At 40.8% G+C, this 6,712-nt stretch overlaps 1 pseudogene; it reads right to left on the bottom strand.

The window, feature by feature from the left end:
- Positions 1-5,392: 5,392 nt before the first annotated feature.
- Positions 5,393-5,831, bottom strand: LOC111540436 (annotated as a pseudogene).
- Between the last annotated feature and the right edge of the window lie 881 nt (positions 5,832-6,712).

Genomic DNA, 6,712 nt, shown 5'->3' with positions numbered 1-6,712 from the left:
TTATGATATGAACTGGTTATTTTGCTCATTAGTTGATGCAGTTTCTTCCTAGGCTCGATGGTCTTTACATTTTGGCATGTTTTTGCAATGGCTGGTACCGGTTGTTCCTTTCCATGTTTAGGGCTTCCTTCAGGGTCTCTTGTAAGGCAGGCCTGGTGGTGACAAAATCTCTAAGCATTTGCTTATCTGTAAAGAATTTTATTTCTCCTTCACTTATGAAACTTAGTTTGGCTGGATATGAAATTCTGGGTTTAAAATTCTTTTCTTTAAGAACGTTGAATATTGGCCCCCACTCTCTTCTGGCTTGTAGAGTTTCTGCCGAGAGATCTGCTGTCAGTCTGATGGGCTTCCCTTTGTGGGTAACCCGACCTTTCTCTCTGGCTGCCCTTAAGATTTTTTCCTTCATTTCAACTTTGGTGAATCTGGCAATTATGTGTCTTGGAGTTGCTCTTCTGGAGGAGTATCTTTGTGGCGTTCTCTGTATTTCCTGAATTTGAATATTGGCCTGCCCTGCTAGGTTAGGGAAGTTCTCCTGGATGATATCCTGTAGAGTGTTTTCCAATTTGGTTCCATTTTCCCCCTCACTTTCAGGCACCCCAATCAGACGTAGATTTGGTCTTTTTACATAATCCCGTACTTCTTGCAGGCTTTGTTCATTTCTTTTTCTTCTTTTTTCTTTTGGTTTCTCTTCTCGCTTCATTTCATTCATTTGATCCTCCATCGCTGATACTCTTTCTTCCAGTTGATCGAGTCGGTTACTGAAGCTTGTGGATTTGTCACGTATTTCTCGTGTCATGGTTTTCATCTCTGTCATTTCGTTTATGACCTTCTCTGCATTAATTAGTCTAGCTGTCAATTCTTCCACTCTTTTTTCAAGATTTTTAGTTTCTTTGCGCTGGGTACGTAATTCCTCCTTTAGCTCTGAGAGGTTTGATGGACTGAAGCCTTCTTCTCTCATCTCATCAAAATCATTCTCTGACCAGCTTTGATCCATTGCTGGCGATGGGCTGTGCTCCTTTGCAGGAGGAGATGCGCTCTTATTTTTTGAATTTCCAGCTTTTCTGCCCTGCTTTTTCCCCATCTTTGTGGTTTTATCTGTCTCTGGTCTTTGATGATGGTGACGTACTGATGGGGTTTTGATATAGGTGTCCTTCCTGTTTGATAGTTTGAGGTCCACTCCAGACCCTGTTTGCCTGGGTATCAGCAGCAGAGGTTGCAGAAGATAGAATATTGCTGAACAGCGAGTGCACCTGTCTGATTCTTGCTTTGGAAGCTTCCTCTCAGGGGTGTACTCCACCCTGTGAGGTGTGGGGTGTCAGACTGCCCCTAGTGGGGGATGTCTCCCAGTTAGGCTACTCAGGGGTCAGTGACCCACTTGAGCAGGCAGACTGCCCCTTCTCAGATCTCAACCTCCCTGTTGGGAGATCCACTGCTCTCTTCAAAGCTGTCAGACAGAGTCGTTCGCGTCTGGACAGGCCTCTGCTGCTTTAGCTGAGCCCTGTCCCCAGAGGCGGAGTCTACAGAGACAGGCAGGTTTCCTTGAGCTGCTGTGAGCTCCACCCAGCTCGAGCTTCCCAGCGGCTTTATTTACCTACTTAAGCCTCAGCGATGGGGGGCGCCCCTCCCCCAGCCTCACTGCTGCCTTTGCGGTTAGATTGCTGCAGACTGCTGTGTTAGCAAGGAGGGAGGCTCCGTGGGCGTGGGACCCTCCCGGCCAGGTGTGGGATATAATCTCCGGTGTGCCGGTGTTACAGCGCAGTATTGGGGTGGGAGTTACCCGATTTTCCAGGTGTTGTGTGTCTCAGTTCCCCTGGCTAGGAAAAGGGACTCCCTTCCCCCTCACGCTTCCCAGGTGAGGCGATGCCTCGCCCTGCTTCAGCTCTCGCTGGTCGGGCTGCAGCAGCTGACCAGCACCGATTGTCTGGCACTCCCGAGTGAGATGACCCCAGTACCTCAGTTGAAAATGCAGAAATCACCGGTCTTCTGTGTCACTCGCTGGGAGATGGAGACTGAAGCTGTTCCTATTCGGCCATCTTGCTCCGCCCCCCAAAATCGCTGTTATTTTTTTCTAAATAATTTATTTCTGATTATTTTTACTCCTTTTTAATTTTTTTTAGTTTCTTAAGTTGAATGCTTTTTTGATTTAATTGAAATTTTTCTTATTTAATAACAATGTTAAAAGTAATGGATTTTCTATTGAAAGTGACATTGGCTAATTTTTTTAGTTTTCTGTGGAGCATTCTTACTGCCATTAATTCTTTTTTTTTTTTTTTTTGAGACGGAGTCTCTCTCTGTTGCCCAGGCTGGAGTGCAGTGGCCAGATCTCAGCTCACTGCAAGCTCTGCCTCCCAGGTTTATGCCATTCTCCTGCTCCAGCCTCCCAAGTAGCTGGGACTACAGGTGCCCGCCACCTCGCCCGGCCAGGTTTTGTATTTTTTAGTAGAGACAGGGTTTCACCAGGTTAGCCAGGATGGTCTGGATCCCCTGACTTCGTGATCCGCCTGCCTCGGCCTCCCAAAGTGCTGGGATTACAGGCTTGAGCCACCGCGCTCGGCCATTAATTCTTAAAGAATGTATAATTCAAGTTTTACTTTCTTTTTGATGAAAGAATAATTTATAGATCAAATTTTTATTTCCAGGAAGATACTTTTTACATTTTATTTTGTTGTCAGTTTCTAGTTTTATTGTGTTGTGGTCAGAAAATTAATAAGTATCTCACTGGACTATGAAAATAAGGTATATTATTTGGTTTGATGTATGTTTTATCAATATCTTGTTTATGCTACTGATATTTGTATTTCTACCCATGCCTTTTCCTGAAGTATAAGTATACCTCAATTTCAAACTTTCTTGTCAATGTCGATATATTTCACATGTGTCTTATGAACTGTATACACCACATATATGAATTTTGCTTATATCTATTTTTATTTATTTAAACAATCCTTTTACTTTAGAATAGTTTTAGATTTACAGAAAGCTTGTTAGTACAGAGTTTCCCATATATCCTTACCTAGTTTGCACTATGATCAACATCTTTTGTTGGTTTGGTACATTTGTCACAAGGAAATTGTGTGGTTTCTTGAAAGAATTAATAAAGTTGATAAAATTTCTAGTCAGACAAGTGAAGAAAAAGAGAGAAGATACAAAGTCCCTATATCAAAAATGAAAAAAGTGTCATTACTACCTATCCCATGGACATTCAAATGGTGACAAAGGAATATGATAATTAATTCTATGCCCCTCCCCAAATTTGACACTTAAATACAATGGACCAATTTCTTGAAAGACACACAGTACAAGGGGAAATGTATGGGAAACTCACACAAAGGGAAATAGATATTGTGAATAGGCAGTATCTACTACAGAAATTAAGTCAATAATTAATAACCTTCCAAAAAAAAGAAAGCACCAACCCTAGATTGTCGTCCTGGTACATCTACCAAACATTTAACAAAGAATAGCAATTTTCTATAATCTCTTGTAGATAATAGAAGCAAATGGAGCACTTTCTGACTTATTCTTGAGTGCAGAATCACCCTAATACCAAACCACATAAAGACACAACGAGAAAAGAAACTATAGATCAATATCTCTCATGAAAATAGATAATAGATAAAAAATCCTCAACAAAATATTAGCATTGAATCCAACAATATATAAAAATTAGTATATGCCACAACCAAGTGAAATTTATTCCAGGCATGTGAGGTTGGTTTAGCATTTGAAATACAGTTAATGTAATCCATCACATCAAGAGGCTAAAGAGACAGTAAAAAGATTAGTGGTTGCCAAGGGTTGGGAGGGTGGGGGGAAGAAGGATGAATGCAGGTGAAACACAGGGGATTTTGAGAGTGGTGAAACTGTTTTATACAATATTATAGGAGTAGACACATGACATTCTGCATCTATCAAGACCCATGGAACTGTATGACATAAGGAGTAAATCTTAATGTAAACCATGAACTTTAGTTAATATATCAACATTGAATCATTAATCGTAACAAAGGTACCACATTAGTGCAAGATGTTAATTATAGGAGAAACTGCATGGGTATGTGCGGGGCGGGGGGTATGTGTAAACTCTCTAAGCTATCTGCTTAAATCATAAACTGTTTTAAAAAAGGAAGTGCATTAATTTTTTAAAAGGAGCTCACTCTTTTATGATGCAATGTTGCTTTTCTATAGCTTTAACAAGGTGCAGGAAGATGCAAACTGGAATGAATAAGCACCAAGCCCAATGAACTCCTTTACCCTGAAGAGATCTTGGCCCCTTTCACAACCTACCATATCAACATCTTAGCCTATATATATTTATTTGTCAGAAGTTTGTCTGTATAATGAAAACACTCAAGCTCTTTTGTTCCTATGCAATAAAACATTTAGCAGTAGATTGCACTTTTTTCCCCCATACACTACACCTAAAAACACTTATTGTACTGGGTATATTTGCAATATACGAAAAAAGGCTGTAGAGCTAAAAACCAAGTTAGAATCGCTTTCTGATATTTTTTGTGTACCTCGCTGATTCACTTTCTGACACCCTTGCTTTTAAATTAGTCTAAGTCAAGCACACAGGCATACTTGATAAAAGGCTTTAAAAGAGTCCTGACTGCTGGGGCTGTGGTCTTTCTGACCTTATTAAGTGGTGTTGGGGACATTTAAGCCTCTTCTCTTTTTTTGATCACCACTGCAGAACTTGCTGAAATCTGAAAAGCTAACTTGTCTTGCTAGTCATCCATTAGGGGTAATTTATAAGAAGAAGGCCAGAAAATACTTTTGCCTTTAAGAATAAAAGAGAATTGGTAATGAGGTTTTTATTTTATTCTGGTACCTAACAATATCTGCAGTGGCCAATTGCAAACTACTGTGATTTTAATGGTACAGAAGCATTAATCTACAATCAGATGACGTTAAATACATTACTCTATCCTTGAGTTAATAGTCACTGGTGCCACTAATGAAGTTAAGGGACACTAAGAACCCTAAATCCTTAAATTATGATTACATTAAATCCTTAAATTACTGTGGTAGGTTCTGCCTCAGCAGTTTTCAAAGTGGGGTCCTGAAACCTTTTCAGTTGGACCTGAAAAGAGCTTTTGCTGTTTTCGTAATAATTTAAAGACATGATTTGCCCATTTCATGAGGTTGGCTTTGCACTGATATTGGACAATTTTTCTTTTTTGTTTTGACCTTGGCTCTGCTTTGTTGACGTCAGAGCACACATTGAATGCCATTAAAACAACAACAACAACAACAACAACAAAACCACGTACACGACAGGAACAGGAACTGCATCTGAATTCTTCTGAGGCACGTGACCTCAGAATTCTTCAACAAGGTGGATTTATACAAAACGCAGAGGAAATAAATGAGGCAATGTGGTGCTGAGTCAAAGGGTAGCAGAGGAGCAGTCAGTGACAGCACAGGCAGGTGATACCTCTTTTTCGTAAGTGCCAGTGTAAACCTCAGTGCCCTGGGTGAGTGTCAGGATGAGTTTCCCATCACTTAGCTCTGGCACAAGTGTCCTCTCTTGCCCACTTCTGCAGGTGAACAAGTTTGCCTCCATCCAGTGTCACAATGGACTTGACCTGTTTGTCATCTGCTGTTGTCTCATCAAACTCCATCCCCAGCTTAAAGCTGACCTCTTTGTTCTTGAACGTGCTCTGTGTTTTCAAGGTGATAATGTCCCCATTCTTCTTGATGATTGTGGTAGGCTTTGTCATGCTAGCCACCTGCCTGGTAGCAAAACTCACACCAATTAACTTCATGGAACCATCAAAATTCTTGCTGTCTGAGAGTTCCCAGGTGCACAGGAAAGGATCCACCATGGTGATGCTGGCCTAGACTGAGAAAGAAGCTGTGAGAGAGCAGGTGTGCAAGGACTTGGACTGCCGATATTGGATGCAATTTTTGGTACCTTAGGACCAGTTGAGACAGGGGCACTAAACTGTACTAATGATCAGTGTATTTTTCCCTACCAGACAGTGGCAATATAATTTGTGAGTATCGTCTTGCCTCAACCCATCTGTCCTGATTTTCTCACAGTGATTAAAACATGTTTTACAAGTGGTAACTTACATTTTAGATGAATAAAGGCAGGCTCCTGAGGAAAGGCACTTTTGTGATTCTTTGAGCTATGAGCTCAACTATCTGCTTTTCCATGGAACACCATATTTGTTTGAAAGGCCAACTGGTAGACACGCTGTGGCTATTCACACTTGTATATTTGGCAGGCATTTTGTCAAAAACGAGAAATCTGAGTCTGACTTTACAAGGAAAACAAATGACAGTATTTATAGCCAATGATAAAATTTGAGCTCTTAAGTGAAAATTAGAATTTTGGGATACTTGCATATGCCACCATGAGCTTGGCAACTTTACAATACTTAAAGGCTTTTCTGATGAGAACAGTGGTGATATGAATGGATGTAATGTTTTGAAATTTATACTAGAAGTGTTACTCTTTCAAGGATCTGCTGATATTTTCCCAAAGACCAATGCATGATGTTGCAAAGTGACATGGTTTGGCTGTGTCCTCACCCACATCTCATCTTGAATTGTAACTCCCACAATTCTCGTGTGCCGTGGGAGGAACCCAGTGGGAGGTGATTCAATTACGTATGGGGGCGGGTCTTTCCTGCACTGTTCTTGTGATAGTAAATGAGTCTCGCGAGATCTGATGGTTTTAAAAATGGGAATTTCTCTGCAT

Source organism: Piliocolobus tephrosceles, chromosome X, assembly GCF_002776525.5.
Source record: "Piliocolobus tephrosceles isolate RC106 chromosome X, ASM277652v3, whole genome shotgun sequence".
Lineage (NCBI taxonomy): Eukaryota > Metazoa > Chordata > Mammalia > Primates > Cercopithecidae > Piliocolobus > Piliocolobus tephrosceles.
Note: the sequence above shows the minus strand (reverse complement) of the source record. Positions and strands in the feature narration are given on the sequence as shown.